Genomic DNA, 19,143 nt, shown 5'->3' on the forward strand with positions numbered 1-19,143 from the left:
ACTTCCCCCCAGATTATCTGATGTTTGTGATAGCAGTGTAAAATTTTAAGTAGCTATGAAGTTCATGACAGATGTCCCAGAAGAGTGGAATGTGTGTAGTGTCACTTGGTGCATCCAAATGGAATGAGCTTGAACCAACCCACGTCCAGCAAAAGACACACAGGGGTCCTATGAAAACAGAGGTTGAAACTTGGGATCAGAGAGAGACAGTGATAGAGAGGAGAGAGCCATCAATGTGAGAAGTAAGAAAGAGCTTGCCTTCTAGTGCTGGGTGTGCAGACTGGCTGAAGAATAAGCGACCCAGGGGGTAAAGTCAGGGGCTCACATCCCTGAGAACAACGTAGAGGAAAGACAGAGAATCCGAGATACACTAGGGCTTGTGGCCAGAATCCTTGTACATCTTCCTTTCTCTAAAATGGCAGCCTGCCTGCTATGTTAGTGCAAACCTGCCTGTGTGGCTCTCCCCATAGCCACCAAGTTCTTCCAGCCATAGGGTAAACTCTACAACACTGCAGTCCTCAGGAAATGAACAACCAGGCCATTTCTTAGAGGCTTGAAACTCCCTATAGGGCGAGAAGATATTTGCAAATGACTTATCAGATAAAGGGCTAGTATCCAAAATCTATAAAGAACTTATCAAACTCAACACTGAAAGGACAAATAATCCAATCAAGAAATGGGCAGAAGACATGAACAGACATTTTTCCAAAGAAGACATCCAAATGGCCAACAGACACATGAAAAAATGCTCCACATCACTCGGCATCAGGGAAATCCAAATCAAAACCACACTGAGATGCCACCTCATACCAGTCAGAATGGCTAAAATTAACAAGTCAGGAAACGACAGATGTTGGCAAGGATGCGGGGAAAGGGGAACCCTCTTACACTGTTGGTGGGAATGCAAGTTGGTACAGCTACTCTGGAAAACAGTATGGAGTGTTCTCAAAAAGTTGAAAATAGAGCTACCCTATGACCCAGCAATTGCACTACTGGGTATTAACCCCAAAGATATAAATGTAGTAATCCGAAGGGGCCCTTGCACCCCAATGTTTATAGAAGCAATGTCCACAATAGCCAAACTATGGAAAGAGCCCAGATGTCCATTGACAGATGAATGGATAAAGATGATGCGGTATATACATACAATGGAATATTATGCAGCCATCAAAAATGAAATCTTGCCATTTGCAACAATGTGCCTGGAACTAGAGGGTATTATGCTAAGCAAATAAGTCAATCAGAGAAAGACTATTATCATATGATTTCACTGATAATTTGGAATTTAAGAAACAAAACAGAGGATCATAGGGGAAGAGAGGAAAAAAAATAAAACGAGATGAAACCAGAGAGGGAGACAAACCGTAAGAGACTCTTAGTCATAGGAAACAAACTGAGGGTGGCTGGAGGGGAGGGGATAAGGGTGGGGGGTGGGATAACTGGGTGATGGACATTAAGGGGGGCTCGTGATGTAATGAGCACTGGGTGTTATATAAGACTGATGAATCACAGACCTCTATCTCAGAAACAATACTTTATATGTTAATTAATTGAATTAAAATTAAAAAATAAGCAAAAATAAATTTTAAAAAAGGAAAACTTTAAACAAAACAAAAACTCCCCATGGGGCATGGATGGTTAATTGGAGGACCCCTGTGATGGGAAATGGAAGACAGTGAGAAGAGTGGAAGATACTGGTTTGTGGTAAAGAGGCTATTGAGGTTACTACCCTACCAGCTTTAATCGAGGACGGGGTTTCTGCCCCTCAGTACCATGAACACCAGAGGGCGGAAGCTTCTCTGTTGTGGGGGGCTGTCCTGTGCATCGTAGTGGGCTTAGCAGCAGCTCTGGCTTCTACCTACTAGAGAGATGCCAGTGGCATCCTCCCACCCCCAATCGTGACAACCAAAAATGTCCCCAGACATTGCCAACTGTCCCCTGTTGAGATTTTTGTTCCCTACCCTCTCTGGTGAAAACCACTGTCCTAGAGTGAAGCAGGAACTAGAAGGCTTGGGAGTTACAGGGTTTGGTTAGATGGGTGAGCAGCTTTTCCCTAAGGTCCTGAGGGATTGATGAAGGTGACCAAAAACATACACAGATTGGTTTACAGCTAAAGAATAAACTTTGGACCCCAGTGCAGGGTGACCTATAAAGGTGGTTTTAGGACTGGATTCAAATACTGGCTAGGACCATTTTGTGCAAAAGGTGACATAGAGATCAGTTGAGAACTGAATTAGATATAACTAAGCTTATGAACAAAACCACAAGCTGTATTTATTATAGGGGTATAATGATAACCACTCTCGTAACAGGACTCCAAATTGTTATGCACCTGGTGAGTGCCAGGAGCTGTGGCCAACACAGATTATACCCAATTTATAATCCCACAGCTGCAAGGCAGGAATTGCCCACATTTTGTAGATGAGGAATCTGGGATTCAGTTTCCCTCAACTTTGGCCACAGTCTTGCCACTGGTCATGGCCGAGGATGACTAAAACCCAGGTCTGCTAACTACAGAGCTGGTGCTGTTCTCGCTACAACAAATCACATATGATTAGAATGTGGAGGGTGTTCCGCAAAAACTACCATGAGATCTTAATTATCATGCATGACACTGTATGTGTTATATATACACATGCCATATCTGCGTAAAGGCAGAGAACCTCTTAACAGATCATGTGGTAGCTCACAAAACTATATTAAACACATAGAGCAGCTGATACTCACTATGGGACCTGATACCCTCATTTCCTGGGGATTCAGAGGCCTGAGGCTCCCTGAGCTCTTTTGAATCTAAGCTGGGAGGAGGCTGGGTCAGCTGCTGTGTAAGGGAAGTGTCTGCGGGTGAGACAGGAGCCGGGAGGGGGGCGGGGCAGGTCCCTGAGGGAAGGAGTCCCTGAGCCAGGGCTCTTGGGGCTTGAGATGAACGTTCTCTAGAGCAGTTCCTTAAAATTTAATGTGTGCTGTTCTTGTTAAAACACAGATTCTGATTCAGAACCTGTGTTGGGCCTGGAATTCTGCATTTCTAACATACTCCAAGTAATGCCACTGCTGCCAATCCAGACAACGCTTTGCATAGCGAGGGTCTAGCAGCGTTAGAGAGGGAAACGTTACTCTTAGTGTTTCTTTGCAAAACAAGTCAATTAAGAAAGGAACTGGCCATAAAGAAGCTACAGGACGCAGGAGAGTCAAAGAGATAGCGCGAAGATGATGAGTGTGGTGGTGGAGGGGTGGGGGAGAGGGCTGGAAAGGAGGAAAGAACAAATGGGAACTTCCTTGCCTGATAAACAGATTATCAGAGACAGAAGTGGCCTGAAGCTTTAAAGAACAGGAGTTTCAAGGAAGTTTGTAAAATTACAACTTTATATAGCAGGTAGCAAACGTATGGAACTCATTATCCCTAAGCTTTAGTAAAGATTAAAAATATAGTTATGACAATGCTATAAATAAAGTAGTAAATTACATACTTGCAGTAGGTTACTGAGGGAAGGGAGGGTATGTTGGAACACCTCCCTAACTTTTGAGGTTGACACACATGGTGAGCTCTGTGTTCATAGTTTCTAAACCAAAAATAGGGATTTATGATTCACAAAGAATTCCTTCCATGCCCCCCCCCCCGCCGCCCTTCCAGTCACTGGGTGTAGAGATACTGGAAGACGCAATGTGGATGCTAGAGCAGTAGCATTTTTAAGGGCTTTATGATGGTTTCTGAGAACAAAGTGCTAAATGTTTGCAGTACATTTGAAGTGAGTTCTGTACTGGAGAATCCAGGGTCTATGGACCTACCTTTCAGATACCACATCGGGTCGAGTTCCCAGTCATCCTAATAGTGGTGGGATGTGTGGCATGAAGACCTGTTGTGTTGTCCTGCACACTGGGAGCTAGGTGGTCCAGAGCTGAACCCCCATGTGCCAACACTTTGTTTATCCCGTTCCAGTAGCTCTTTCTCAATGATTTTCTCATAGATGGTCATAGGATGGGTCTTTAAATATTCTGGTTATTGCAATGACTGAATTCACTCGTGTATCCCACCATTATTTATAAATTACCACATGTCCAACACTGGGCAAATCAAGAGGGACAAAACAGCTCCCTCTCTCTACTCATGAAGCTTGCAATCAAGTGGGGGAAAAACAATGGGCAGCAAAGTTGGTAATTTTTTATGTGTATTTCTGATTACTTATTAAAGATTCCCCGGGGAAGGAGTGTTTACGAGGACTTACAGCCTGGGGCATTCTCTGGTGGGATGGTTCACGGAAGTTCTCTCTAAGGAAGTGACTTTTGAGGATGAGTGGGAGTTTGCTTGAAAAAGAGTGAGGGGAAGAAGAGCATTCTGGGGGCATGCAATGGCCCTAAAGCAGGACAAGGCTTGAAGGCTAGTGTTGATGGGTATCATGACTGGGATGAGAGGGCTGTCTGCTGACACTGGAGACCATTTGCAGAGGGCCCTCTGGGCCGCAGTCGGTTCAGGTTCCCTCCTATATACAGTGGAAATATGGCAAAAGATTTTGTGCTCGAGTGTGTCCTCATTGGCTCTGAAGCTCAGCTATTCTAACCCTCATCCCTGAGACAGAGACATGACACTGAGGCTTGGGTTTGGATGGGGCAAGCTCAGATGGCCAGTGGCACAGAGCCGTGGGCACAGGCTGCTTCAGCACACACACCCCCACCCCCCACCTGGATGGACACTAAGGGTTCTGTGTCACTCCCCAACCTGTGAGGCACAGGCTGACTTTATGACAGAGAAGAGGGGCGGCATGAACGCGTGGAGTTCATGAAAGAGAAGAGCTACGAGTGTCCATCGGCCCTCCTCTGGCATGGAGTAGGAGTGAGGCCCACACAACACAGGACACTGGGGCCCTTGTCATTAATTATGCTCTGTGCTTACAACCCCTTCTTTCAGGAGTAAAGAGTAGAGTGCTGTAGAGACCTCAAGAGCTGTTTTATATTCCAGATTCTGTCACCTGCATATACTATTCTCTCGGGTTTGGGGGGGCAATTTAGATTATTATCTGCTAAAAGGATCAGCCTCTTAGTGGTAGCTAGTAGATGAAGGTGGAAAAACGTGTTGTTGTTTTATGGCTTACCATGATGAGTAGAAAGATCACTTGCTTTGTCTGTTGTTTTGTTTTGTTTTTTTAAGCCCTCTTATGATATATTTAGTTTGAAGGAAATGAATTCACACTATTTTCATTTGCCTTAGTCTTCTTGGTCTCATTTATCTATAATCTCTCAGCCTCTAGATATGGGGCTGATTTTAGCTCTTGCCTTGCCTTAAAAACTGGGTATGCCTAAGGAATGAGAAGGGTCAAGTGTCAACCAGGAAAGGGACATCTTTCTTGTATTAGTTTGTAGACCCCTCGATAAATTTTCTGGGGATCTACTTGCAGTCTGGAAAACAGAAAAATGGAGCTTAGAAGTCGGCTGTGCTGTTTTTAGCCAAATAATTCACTTTTCTTGTGTCAATTTTAGCATAAAAATTTTTTCAAAAAGAAATTCTTACGCTGTTTTGGCATCCCCTCCATCTACCCACCTCCCAAAAAGATGTGTCAAAGTTGGAGTCCAACAAAGGAAAGATGAAATTCAGTATTTGCTCACACAGGAAGGCATACATCAGATTAGAGAGACTGAGTCATCTGAAACTATAAAGTCAGTGTAACTGAGGACTTGGTTTTAATTCTACCCCAGCATTATCCGGATTTACTTGCTTTCTGAGCATCTCAAAGCAAGTTGGGAAGAAGCTGGAGCACATTCTCATTCTACCTATTTTGATGTGAGATTTCTCCATCAACCATCACAGATAAGGAGCTTCTCCAGATACTGCCTGGTACTTGGGGATAAAGGGGAAAGTAAATACTTAGATATGCTTGTAATATGCAGGGCAGACCGGAGCTCTGAGGACTGCATTGTGAGAAATAGATGTTCAGAAGCTCAGAAGAGAAGCGTCTGTGGTAGAGAGAGACAATGTTAGAGAATGATCTGCTTCATTATCAGCGATAACAATAATTAAAGGGCTCTGGAATCCCAGTGGTCACCACTGCACTGTTTAATAGTAATTATTGGGTAATTACATATTATTATATGAGAGAGATATAATTATATAATTGTTATTATTAAGTATGATGTTGACCATTGTGGTTCCAACCCCTTCTTCATTTGTGGAGCCTCTTTTGGGATGGTAATTGAGATAATAGGGATAAAGTTGAGAAGAGGGAAAGTAACTGGGTGAGGGCATGTCTTGCTTGGCTCGGCTAGAGCTTGGGACGGGGAGACAGGACCTAACGAATCAGTGACACCTGCGCTGGAGTGGTTTGGTTGGCATCTCTGACTGACCTGTGAGATAATTATGCTCAAAGAATTTCTGGCCCAGAGAGTTCTGGCTTCATTGTTCTCCACTGCCTGTGCAGAACGTCTAACTGTGGCATCTCCGGGAAACACAGAACAAGTCGGTCTGTGATGCTCTGCCTTGGTCTTCAGGCTGTCAGGTGCCTGGGGCCAGCCGGGAGAATGGGATGTGGGCAAGGGAGACAGGGACAGAGTAGAAGTGGATTAATCACCAAGGGCAGCTCTGGCCTGCAGGGACTTTCCTAGGCACGTTGCCAACCCTCTGCGAGAAGGCCCTGTGTTCTAATGGATCGAGCCTGGAAGACCAGATGGAGTCAAACCCAAGTGCTAACTCTTTCGTGCTGTGTGTGGCCTTGGGTGGTGACAATGCCCCTGGGTTTGTTTCTTCCCGGGTCGTTCAAGTGGAGATAAGGTTGTCCTCCTGGCAAAGTGGCTGGAGGGGCCGTGACCATGTGAGCTCCGCCGCTAGAGCAGCCCTGGCCCATGAGGAGAACCTGGCCATAGCTGAGGGCAGACGAGGTAGTGGACATCTGCTGCCCCCGAGGGGATTTCATTCTCAGCAATGACTATTTGCCCTGCAGCACCCGAGCTGGGAAATGGCGCAGGGCAGGTCTTCTCATTTTAGTGCTCCTCTGGTTACACTAAGAGACTCTGGGGACCCTTGCTGGCCCTTCTCCTGGGGAAGGGCCTCCGCGAGGCTCTGGGCAGACGTGGCGTGCTGTTCTCTGCTGGGTGCAGTGAGAGGCACGCCCAGGCTTGTTTGCCTCTGTCACCAGCACAGCCCAGGAGCTGCAGGGAGGGGGTTGCCAAGCAGTGAGTGGGAAACTTTCCACAGGCGATTAGATCACTAAGGGAATAGGGCCGGCTTTAGGAGAGGCCACGCAGATGGCAGAACACAGCTCGCCCTAAGGAGCTCCCTCTCTGGCGGAGTAGATGATTCCTGAGGGGAAGGGTACAATCGTCTTCCCAATGGAGATAATCCCCAAGTCATCCCATACACGATGTAATTCCGTAGTCAGGAGCACATTTGCAAACACTCAGTAGGAAAACGAACCAAAGATGCCCACACTGAGGGTGAGGAGAGCCCTACCATTTGGAGCAGGACCGAGTCTCCCCCTCTGTGGTTTGATTTTAACTCCATTCTTCCGTGAAGGAGTCAGGTAGAAAGAAAGCCATTTGAGATTAGACTACTGAGTGCAGAAAAATGAAAGAAACCGAGCTCATAAAATGAGTTGCACTTAGTCTGTCACTTGCTGTACTTCATGGATGAGCCAGAGGAGGATGAACTCTGTTTTGCTGGTCCACGGCCTCCTGTTCCACGAACTGTGTTAGAGGTATGGCTCCAAGAGCCTCGGACCAAGACCCGGAAGATGGGGTTCCGACCTTGGCCTATGGTTAGGGTGATGATATACTTTGTTATTCAAGCAGGGACACTTTTAAGAGTGCAAGGAGTCCCTTTAATGATTATTGTGTAACTACATGTGGAAACGGGACTGTCCCAGGCAAACTGGTGCATGGTTCCCTCATTGCATTGGTCTTGGGTAAGTCGCTTAACCTCTTTGGCCTCAGTTTTGTCAATTTTATTTTTAATATTTTACTTATTTATTTGAGAGAGAGAGAGGGCACAAGCAGGGGGAGTGGCAGACAGAGGGAGAAGCAGGCTCCCTTTTCAGCAGGGAGCCTGATGCGGGCTCAAAAGGTACAAACTTCTAGGTACAAAATAATAAGTCCTGGGGATGTCATGTACATGACTACGTACTATGTTATTATGGTTAACTGTATTGTCTATTTGAAAGTTGCTGAGAGAGATCTTAGAAGTTCTCATCACAAGAGAAAAATTATAACTATATGTGGCGATGGGTGAACTAGATTTATTGTGGTGATCATTTCACAATATTTACATATACTAAATCATTTTGTTGTGCACCTAAAACTAATACAATGTCATATGTCAATTATATCTCAATAGAACTGGAAAAAATAAAAACAGGAGAGAGAGAAAGGAATCTGCAAATAGTATTATTAGTGATCTGTATTATTTTTTTCCAAATTAAATGAATTATTTTTAAAAAGGAGCCCTGAGAGTTAGCACTCCTTAATAGTGCTCAACCCTGCAAACAAGCTCTAAGAGTTCCAATTTTTGATTACTAGTAAACTGCTTCACTGTTACTGTCCTAACCCTTATATGCCTGTGGAGCCAAGGTCATTATTGGATTCATCTTTTGGTGCAAGGAAGAGTGATGTCCACCCTATGGTAGAGGTTACACAACATCTCCATTTTCTTCTCTTGGTCAGGGAGAAAGGAAAAGAAATTTTCTTACCAGTGTTTTGAGACACTTCTAACCACAGTCACAAGAATTAGCATCAGAAAACCAAGGAATGGCATCCAGTTTGAGGTTTCAGTGTGGTTTTTAAAACGTTTAGAAAATGACTAGATATCCAAGCTTGTCTGTCCCTGCTTATAACTATTTTGGTGGTCTCTAAGTGGCAGTAATTGAAATATTATTGCTTTTGTGCCATATAATTTCCCCATAACACAACGCCTAAATATATTCCCCTCAGCTCCATTGGAAGATGGTTACTGCAAGTGTGGGCAATGGCAATCTCTGTGTCTGTGACCACATAGGATTGGAGGGGCGTGCTCTCTTCAAGGATCCCTGAGCCCCAGCACCTGATAAACTCACTGCTGCAAACGCTGATCTTGACTCAGAGATAGAAGCTGGGGATTTAAGGTCAAACTTTATATATATGTACACACACACACACACACACACACACACAGATATATAAGGTCAGACTTGTTATAATTACATGGTTGGAAGCACAGTATGCTTGGAGCCAAATGTTGATTAATGTTAATTTTAGGGTAAACAGAGGGAGAGAAAGACAAGAAAAGCCAGTGGACTCCAAAGCTTAAAATATTCTTGAGTTGAGACTCAGCATCTATGGTTGTACAACCTGATAATTACTTCTGAACAGTGATTACCTGTTGTTATATAATTAACCTCGAGGTTCATCTGGATGGCCAGAGCTTTTCTCCTGGAACACACCAATCGCTGTGATTCATAGACCACTGAACTGAATCCAGAAATGCCCGCACACCAAGTGACTCCATGCTGCTCATTTCAGAACAAGTGTCTTCTCTTTCTGGAATACAGGAGGGATATTGTTCATTAGAGACTAAATCTGTTGGGAAGGTAAGAACCATGGCAGCATGGTAGATATTTGTCTTGCTGAGGGTGATGTGATTTGGAAAGGAGACACACAGAAACTTTCAGCTTAGTTTAATGAAGGCCACTTGAAGAGCCTTCCGGTCCTAGAGCTCTTTTCTCTGTTTCACTTGGGAAAGCCTAGAAAAGAAAACGTTAGCAGCCCTTCAGCATTCTGGCACTGATTACTACAAGCTGTATCCAAAATAAAGAGAAAGTGAGAGACCCAGGGAGACAGAAGAAGGATCTTTAAGTCTGTGAATGTGGAATGAAATTGAATACTTTAGAACTGGGTTGCAATGAAATGAGAGGGGGTGGGTAGGGAGGAGGGCAGAATACTGTGCCCGCTTCTCTTTTAGACATCCCCTGACACTTGGAGAGACCAAGATCAATTCTAGCCAATGGATTTAATTCATTATCGAGAGCAGAAATTGCTGGTGGCTTACCAGCAGCTATTCTCCCTTTTGTCCTTATTAACAGAACCCTTGCTGGTTTAGGCAAGAGCATGTGGTACAGTTTTGCCCAGTGAGATGTGAAAGAATGTCTGCTGGGAGATGAAAGCACCTGGCAAAGATTTTTTTTTTTTTTTGCTTATAAAATGAGACCACCGGAAAGAGGCAGGCACCTTCAGCTCCTGTGGGATGTAGGTGCTTACATGTGGTGCTAGGGGCTGCCATCTTGCTTCCATGAAATGAGCTAGCTTGAAAACCTGCCAACCTGTTGAGGAAGGCAGAGCTGAAAGACAGGAGGAACTTTGCTCACGGATGATGTCAGGGAGCCCGTGAGTTAACTGACCTTGGAGCTGCCCTGTGTTGGAACTTCTTACTGTGTAAATACCTCCTTGGTTGTTTATGGCACTTGAGTCAGGGGTCTCTTCGTCCTGGCAATGAAAACATCCTAACTGATTCAGTACTTTATTAGGAGAGTTGTATATCTTCTATAACAAATCCATTTCTTTGCCCATATTAGGAGCCTCAAATCCTTAGGAGCGGTCTTCTGAACCCCATATTGAGCCGTGCTCAAGATTAGTAATGACTATAATAACAAACTCACACTTGTTTAGGCTATAAATTTTCCGAAGTACTTTTACATTGATCCTTGCGAGGCAGGTAAGATGAATATTATTATTCTTTTTTTTTCAAGATGAGAAAACAAACACAAGGAGGTAAAATGATTTACCTGACACATCTAATGACATGATGATAGAACTAGGATAAAAACAAACAAACAAACAAACCCTAAGTATGGCCAAGAGAAATGTTTTGATAGTGAGAAAGAGTAAATGGAGAAAAGGATTAACAAGCATGGACTTAGGAGGCCACCAGAACTGGGTTTGAATTCCCAGTGTACTTCTTGTTAATATTATGGCCTTAGACAAGTGACTTAAATCTCTCTCTCTGATCTTTAGCTTCCTCATCTGTGAAATTCTAATGATGAAGCCCAGATCACTGGGACATTTCAAGAAATTAATTTTAAAATGTATTTAAGGTGCGTGGGCGGCTCAGCCAGTTAAGTGTCTGCCTTTGGCTCAGGTCATGATCCCAGGGTCCTGGGATGGAGTCCTGCATCGAGGTCCCTGCTCAGCGGGGAGCCTGCTTCTCCCTGTCTCTCTACTCCTCCCCCCTGCTCATGCTCGCTCTTTCTCTCACTCTCTAACAAATAAATAAAATCTTTTTAAAAAAATAAAAAATGTATTTAAAGTACTGAATGTGCTTGGCACATGACAGGTTTCCCTCTCCTATACATTGTTTACCCCTTACTGAAAGAAATTGTGGTTACTCCAACCTTGCTGCTTTTTAAAGATGAAATGGGTAACCGTGAGTCCCAAATAAGGCAAAGGATGAGATAGCACTAAATCATTTCTAAAAATCCTTCAAAATACAAAGAGTCTATGGCAAGAAAGAAGGAGAAAAACATAAAACAGAGAATTAAAATTGGAAGTGTTTCTGGCCATTTGCTAAAGGTGAAAGATATAAAACAGGATGCCACATAATGGAGACAGGGCTGGGAAGTTTATGTGGGAATGAAGAGGAAACCATAAAAACAGGCCAGGCGGGAGCTGGCAATGTACAAGTATGGAAGAAAAAAAGCCTGGGGCCATAGTGGTACACACGATAAACATGAAGCTGGTTGTGTTTTGCCCTTATTAAGAAAAAGGCAGTTGTAGCCTTGGAATTTGTAAACAAGCGTTGAGCATGAGGGAACTTTTAAGCTGACCATCTCACCCTGACCAGCCTCCGTCAGGACTCGCTTAAGAGCTCTACATTCTTTCTGGCCTCACCTCTTAAGTAAGATGAAGTGATCAAGAAAGGATTTGGAGAGAATCCAGAGAAGGCAAATGAAAATGATTCAGTGAATGGAAGGCAGGACGGAAGGATCTACAGTCCTTCAGTGTCTCTTGAGGAAAGGAAGGCAGGCAGGGAGCCCAGTGATCCTGACGCCTGAAGGGATGTTGTGTGGAGAACGGGATCCTGACCCTTCCAATCTTCCCTAACCTCTCTGCCTGGTCAGGTGTCTGCACCTATCAGGTCGCCAGGTCGCTGACCGCTAAGGATGCTGGTGATGTCAGTTTTAAATGGCCTTCTGGATTAGGTTGAACATTATAAAATCTCTGTGACACTAAATTTTGGAGAACCTGAAATATGAATGATAGCATCTTTTTTTAGGAACTTTTCGGAGACTACAGTAGAAACGCTGTAAAGTTCATTTTATTCCCTCTTAGACACTCAAAGAAACAAGGCCAAATAAAGGGAAACCAGTATTGAAACTCATGGAGGTAAGTAATCGGGTCCTGGTGTATGTCCCTGCTCTGCCACTCACAGAGTATGTAAATTTGGGCAAGATCATTAGCCTCTCTGAGACTCAGTTCCCTTAACTATAAATTGGGGGTAATAATGCTCACTTCATAGGACTGTGGGGATTAAATGCAATAATGCCTACCAGCATTTACACAGTGCTTAGAGCATGGGATAAGATTAAAAGGCACAGATATTTGTGCTTAGGAAAAAGTCAGTAAATATTAGCTATTATTATTGAGCCGGTAGAGAGTGTCGATTTGTTCATTTCAGGAGGTGCCTTAGAACCTCCTTCGTCTTAGCCCCTTCTGTCGATTCACTAGCGGGCCTTAGTTCTTGACTCTAGCAGCTGTGTTGCTCTTACTGTCCTGCCATGCCCAAACTCTCCCCTTCCAGGTTACCCCTGACTCCCTCCCACCTGCATCCCCGTCCCAACGGGGAGATGAGGCAGCTGCTCTTGTCCCGTGGGCCGCAGCTCTGTCCTGACCACAGAGTGGAAGCACTCCTCTGACCTGCTGCGGTGTTGGCCCCCTCTCTCCTCTTACTCTTCCTTGGAGGAATGTCACCTAAGAGACACAACAGGCTGGGATTCAGTTGGTGGTGATCTCCAAAGTGGGAAGGTCATCTAGATGTGATGGCTAGGGCTTCCATTTCCGGACGGGCTGTGTGGGCCAAGGCGAGTGGTCCGTGGGCACTGCAGCTGGTCTGCAGAGAGGGGACGTCAGTCAGTGGTGAGATGATGTGGCCTCAGGGAAGCCGAGAGCACTCTGCCGGATGACCTCCCAACTGGCCCGAGGCCTGGCTGCGCTGCTTGTCGATTTTCTGTAATAAACCCTCTAGTGATTTGAGCTGTTCAGTTCCTTGAAACCACATGACTCTCGCCTTGGACACTGGCCCATAGTCTCCTCTTTCAGGCTTGAGAAGCCACTCAGTACATGTTGATGACAATGGCAGTGAAGATCACCGGGCGCACAGGGGTGTGCGGGAACAGTCGCTTTAGATGCTAAGTTCTGAGATCCCGCTGTGCCCCCTGGGGATTCTTATTTCTGCCCTGTCCCAGCTCTTGACCGAGATAAGGACACTCAGAGTAAGCTCCTTGTTTCCTGGGATAGCAGGTATAACTTCAGATCCAGTTTTTGCTAAGTTCCCAACTTACCCTTCTGTCCTTTTCTTCTTTGTTTTACGTCTGGGGCTTAGACCCTTGGGTACCTAACATCCATTATTCACCCCAACCCTGGTTCCTTCGGTTTACCAACTTTTGAGTTAACCATTCTAGTCAATTAGCGTCATTAATCTACCTCTTGTTTTTAAAAATGTGGAATTGCATCTTTTAGGGAGATCAAGTCCTGAAGTCTTGGAGTATAGGAGGTGAAGATCAAGTACACTCAGAATTACTACGGAAAGCTCCCCATATCATCCAGACGTAGATGGCAGTATGTGTGGTTTGCACACATAAGTCTGCACAGTAATACTCTTATATAAATGGTTAATAACACATGCAATAATGTGGAGGGAATGCTAACAGGTTTATGCTAAATGAATATCCTGCCTCCCCCTTCCCGGCCTCCATGTCTCCTTTTTGCTGAGCACCCATAGTTTCATGCACAGAAGTCAGATGTGCGCATAAGGCACTATGCTGTTCTAACGTAGCTGCATTTCCCGACCTTGAGCGTTTCCAGTGGGGGAGAAGACGCTTGTCATCTCTGGTCCATGCAGGGAGGGTCCCAGCAGGCCCTCCCTCTTGCTACCCTTGCTTCACAGACACGTCTGCACCATGCAGGCAAATATACTCATCTGAGACCTAATCAAGAAACTAAAAGGGAAAATGAGGAGCTGGGAAAGATGCTAAAATCGTCAATTATCCACCTGGGACACCCACTCTTGGTTTCCTAGGCAAAGGCAGATTATGAAAAAGGAATGCAGGTGGGGGGCGCCGTGTGGGGTGGGGATGTGAGTGGAAGGGCCATTTGGGGCTCTCAACGTGGGATCATTTTACCTGCAGCCTTGAGCTCTGGAGGGCGGGGTGTGAAACAGAGGCAGCTGGAACCTCCAGTTTTCAGCATGCTCATGAGTCTCCTACCGGAAATGCAATCCCTCTGAAAACTTCAGGGTGCCCTTCAAATATCAGTAATGACATCCCCAGGAACGGGAATGCTCTTGTTCCCACGGAGCGCAGGATGTCTGACTGTCTGTATGTGCCTTTAAGTTCTGCGTTTGGCATGGCTGACTTTTTAAATAAAAATCACCTAGCATGGTTTACCATATGTCTGATGAAATGCTGTAAAATGAAATGCAGATCTGCGCCATTCACTCTTGAGCAAATACATATGTTGTCACATCTCAGAGCTATTTATTTCTCCATATTTTAAGTGTGCCCAGTGCCACCCATCCAGATGCACTTCAAGTGGACAAGTAAAAAATGGAAAATAATTTCTCAATTATTGGAACATTTACATTTTATTGGTAATAGGGAACAGATAACAATGTTTTTGGATACATAAAATTAAAAAAAATAATACAGTGTATTTTATAAAATATAATTAAAAGGTGTTGGATGATAAAATTACAAATGATAAAATGCAATAATATAATAAAAAATCCAGGAGAAAATAGGCTCAACGTGTGCCTCCTAGGAGTTGGAACCTTGATTCCGGGGTTTGGAGATGCCATTCGAGTCTTACTCAGGCTCTGTCGTGCCCTGCATCACTGGATGAACCAGGGTACTCTTCAGTGACTCGTTTTCCTGACCCTCGGTGGAGGCTAATTCTACCGAGGTCACACCACCTTGACACAAGGATGCTCAGAGGAGTGAGGGAAATAAGTGGTTCAGAGTAAACCAGAGTGCAGAAAGATGGTCTTTACATGTGTGCGGTTTCATGCCTGTTTTGAAGCCTGACCATAGGCTTATTTAAATAAAAATTAATGATTAGTTGCTGGCCAGAGAATTGCAGAAAAGCTGCTGGCCCCATAACCCTGAGTCTGTCATCCATGACGGGACAGGCGGGCGTGGGGCCACGGAGGGCTCTGCGCTGGGTGGAGGGAGCGCCGCCTCCATCATGAGGAAGTGGGTGTGAGCAGGGGGCTGGGACCCTGTTCCATCGCCGCCCCCTCAAGGGCTTTGAGGAGCTGGTCTCTGCAACAAAGTGCGTGTGGCTGGAGCTGCCACTGCTGTCCTGGTCTCTTTGCAGCTTTTTAACATTCTGGCTTCCTGTGTGGCCTGGCAGTGTCCCTGGAGAGGCCAGGCTCTCCGCGTCCCCTGAGGCCATGCAGCTCTCTGGAACAAAGAAGAGGTCACCCCACGCTGCCAATGTCACACAATTAGATGGGCCCAGTGTCCCGGAGAACGGCTACCCCGCAGTTGGCCCCGGTACCACCCTGACTGGTCAAGCAACCTTTTTCCACAGAGAAAAAAAAGCCGATGCACACCATATGCTGAGTCTGGCTCTGGTTCTCCAGTTCATTGGCTTTTATGCAGCACATGCGAGAAATTATGGAGCAGAAATTTTTTTATGCCAGAAATTTCCACAGAAATTATGGAGCATTCAAACCACTGAACTGCTTGAAATCCTGTGCATTCTATGGAACTTACTTTCCCTCCCTACCTGGACTAGTTCTCAGGTTCCAGCCTCAGGATCACTCCCTATCAGCTCCTGAAGAGAGTGTGGTACCGTGTAAAGGAAAGGGGGCGGCCTTTGGATTCAGGGTTGGGTTCACATACTGGCCACAGCGTTTACGAGCCTTGCGACCCTGGGTAAGTTACTTGACAGTTTCCTTATTTGTAAAAGGAGATAACCCTTTACTCCACAGGGATGAAATGAGGTAAGATACGCCAAACCACTTGCACTTTGTGTGGCATGAGATGGGCACTCAGAAAAGGTCGTTCTGGATTAAAGGAAACTCAAGGAACATACAGTTGAGTGTATTTGGGATCCTTGATTGGATCTTGGATGAAAAATAAAAATAAATAAAATTGTATTATATTAAATTAGTAATCTATATTAATAATGTGTGTATGTGTATACACATATACAAAGTCCATAGGCAAATTCCTCCAATTGTGTGTCTCTCTACACCATGCATATGTGTATATACACACATACACAATATATAGTGTGTATATACACAAGTATGTATTTGTGACATGTTATATATTAATGTGACATTAATTATATGTAAATTTGTGTACATATAGTTGTGTATATATATATACAGACACATATTATTGGGACAATTGGAGGAATTTGAGTTGGACTTTATATTAGCTAATGGAATGGTATTAACATCACATTTCCTGAGTGTGGTCATGGTACTATGGCTCTGTAGGAGAATGCCCTTGTTCCTAGGACACATATGCGGAAGTATTTAGGGATGAAATGTCCCAACATCTGCCACAAACTTTCCAATGGTTGATCGAACAAACGAACATACACACGTGTGCTGCTGTGCACAATTGTACGCATGCACATGGAGATGTGACAAGATGAATATTTGGTGTATTATTATCGCAGCTTTGCTGCAGGTCTGACGTTTTCCAAAATAAAAAACTTTGGGGTGAACTGTTTGCAAAGTGTGTGATACAAGCCTGTGGAACAGCATGGTAGGACATCTGGGAGTTCATTTTGGTCTTCCTCCTGTGCTCTGTCATGGCTTAGAGGACCACCGCTGTCCAGGCCAATAGAAGCTGCCTCTCTCAGCACGGGGGTCAGCTCCCCTAGCTCCCCAGAGGGCTCGCCACCACCTGGACCCCAGTGCTGAGCCTGTCTGCCCTCCCAGTTGTGTCCCCACCCAGCATTTTAGAGATTCACAGAAGCCCACACTTAGGATTGCCAGATTTAGAAAATAAAAATACAAAATGCCCAGTTAAATTAGAATATAAATAATGAATATTTTTCTTTAGTGTAAGAATGTCTCAAATATTGCATGTAACATAACTTATACTAAAAAAAAGTATTTGTCGTTAGTCTGATTTCCAAAATGAACTCGGCATTGTGTATTTTATCTAGCAGCCCTACTCCTGCCCCATACCCATCTCACCCGCACCCCCACACCCAGAGGTCATGGTCATCTCTGAAGACTGGAGTCTTAACATAGCAGAAAGGGTTCTCAGTCCCCTAGCAAGTTCTGCAAACTGCCGCAGTGACCCTGGGCGCTCTGTGCCGGGACTTACAAGCAGGCACCTAAGAGGCAGATGGTGGAGGGGGGACAGACCCATGGGCTGCAGGGGGCAGAGAACAGCCCCAGAAGTTGTCCAGGGCATCCGGGTGGGCTCTTGCCCCAGCCATGCCCACACAGGTGAGCCTGTGTGTGGGCACCTTCCTATCTGCCTCCTTATTGCCCTGCTCCTCAAGGCCCCAGCTACCCAGCCTCTCACACAGCCCAGGGTCTGCAAGCCGGGCATCTGGCCGCTGGCTTGGGTTTGAATCCTGGCCTTACTGCTTACTGGCTGGGTGCATCTGGGCAATAAATTATCTCAGCTGTCTTCGTTTCCTCATCTGTAAGATGCAGGTAACAAGAGTGCCTCCCTCCCAGCCTGGTTTCGAGGATTAACTGAGCTAACACTTACAAAGCGCTCAGGCCACTGCCCAGCTTGGAGTAAGCCTGTGTCAGTGTTTGTTAAATAAATAATCCACCTGTGGAGGAAGGCGAGAGTCCCTGTGCAGTAAACCTAGTGGCTGGAGACCCTGCAGGGGCTGTACTGGGGTCTGTTTGATGGCGCGGGCAAGGTGTTCCGTCCTCGAGCTTCACTCCTCGCTGGGACCTTTGGGTATGAAGTCAGGAAGGTGCCACAGAGGCAAAGCTGGGGATGGGAGTGCTCCACCCAGCCAGTGGGGGCGGGGAATGGGTCAGCATGGGCTGCGTTGCAGAAAACCTCATGAGCGATCCCATCACTGAGATCTTCTATTCATTTAATCTTTGCTGCCTTTTTTCTTCCAGGCAATGCATCTGTCCCTTTTCCGTGGTTTTCAGTTTTGATTCATGGCTCCATCTCTTCTGTTTTGATGTATACCCTTCCCTTTGTTCTTGGTTTCAGAAGGAAAAAAAAATCACTCACATGGTGTCCAGCGATGTTGAGGGTTAAGGTTGCGGTAGGTCAGCTGGTGTCCGTAGCTAGCCCCACGGGGAGATACTGGTGATGGCACCTTGACTTGGGCCAGGGGCTGGCCTAAGCCTTGTGTCCTTGGGTGGATGGATGGGACTCTCAGGGCCGGAGAAGCAGTGCCACAGTGATGCACGCCAGCAGTCTTCTGGAGGGAATGATGGATGCTTCAAAGGACAGAGCCAGTTTCTTCAAGTACAGTAAGAAAGGTAGCTGTCATGTGGTCAGTGGGCCCTGGCCCTCCTCGTAGGCAAAGTGTATGAGAAGGAGCCTCCAGATGATTCCAGTTCCCGGCCATGGAGGTCTTCCTAGCTGACGTCCCACACATCATGGGGCAAAGACAAGTGTCCTTGCTATACTTGGTCCAAATTCTTGACCCACAGAATCCATGAACATGATAACGTAGGTGTTGTTTTAGGCCATTCAGTTTGGGGTTAGTTTATGTTTTATGGGTTAGTTTATTTATTATGCAGCAAGAGTGACCAGGACACTGTTTCCAGTTGGCTGCACCCATGGTTTTTTTTCTTGGTTAATCTCCTTCTTCTATGTTTCCATTGCTGACCAAGCCTTCTTATCATTGACACATTTGTCACTTTTTTACTAAAATACTCTTAATATAAAAATGGAAATCCAAGATAGAAGTCACTAAACAAAACTTTTATTTACTTGCCCAGACTTGCCATTTAGACCCATGAGT

The sequence above is a fragment of the Callorhinus ursinus genome, unplaced genomic scaffold (assembly GCF_003265705.2).
Source record: "Callorhinus ursinus isolate GAN/ISIS: 27379988/994484 unplaced genomic scaffold, GSC_fseal_2.0 scaffold7, whole genome shotgun sequence".
NCBI classification, from domain to species: domain Eukaryota; kingdom Metazoa; phylum Chordata; class Mammalia; order Carnivora; family Otariidae; genus Callorhinus; species Callorhinus ursinus.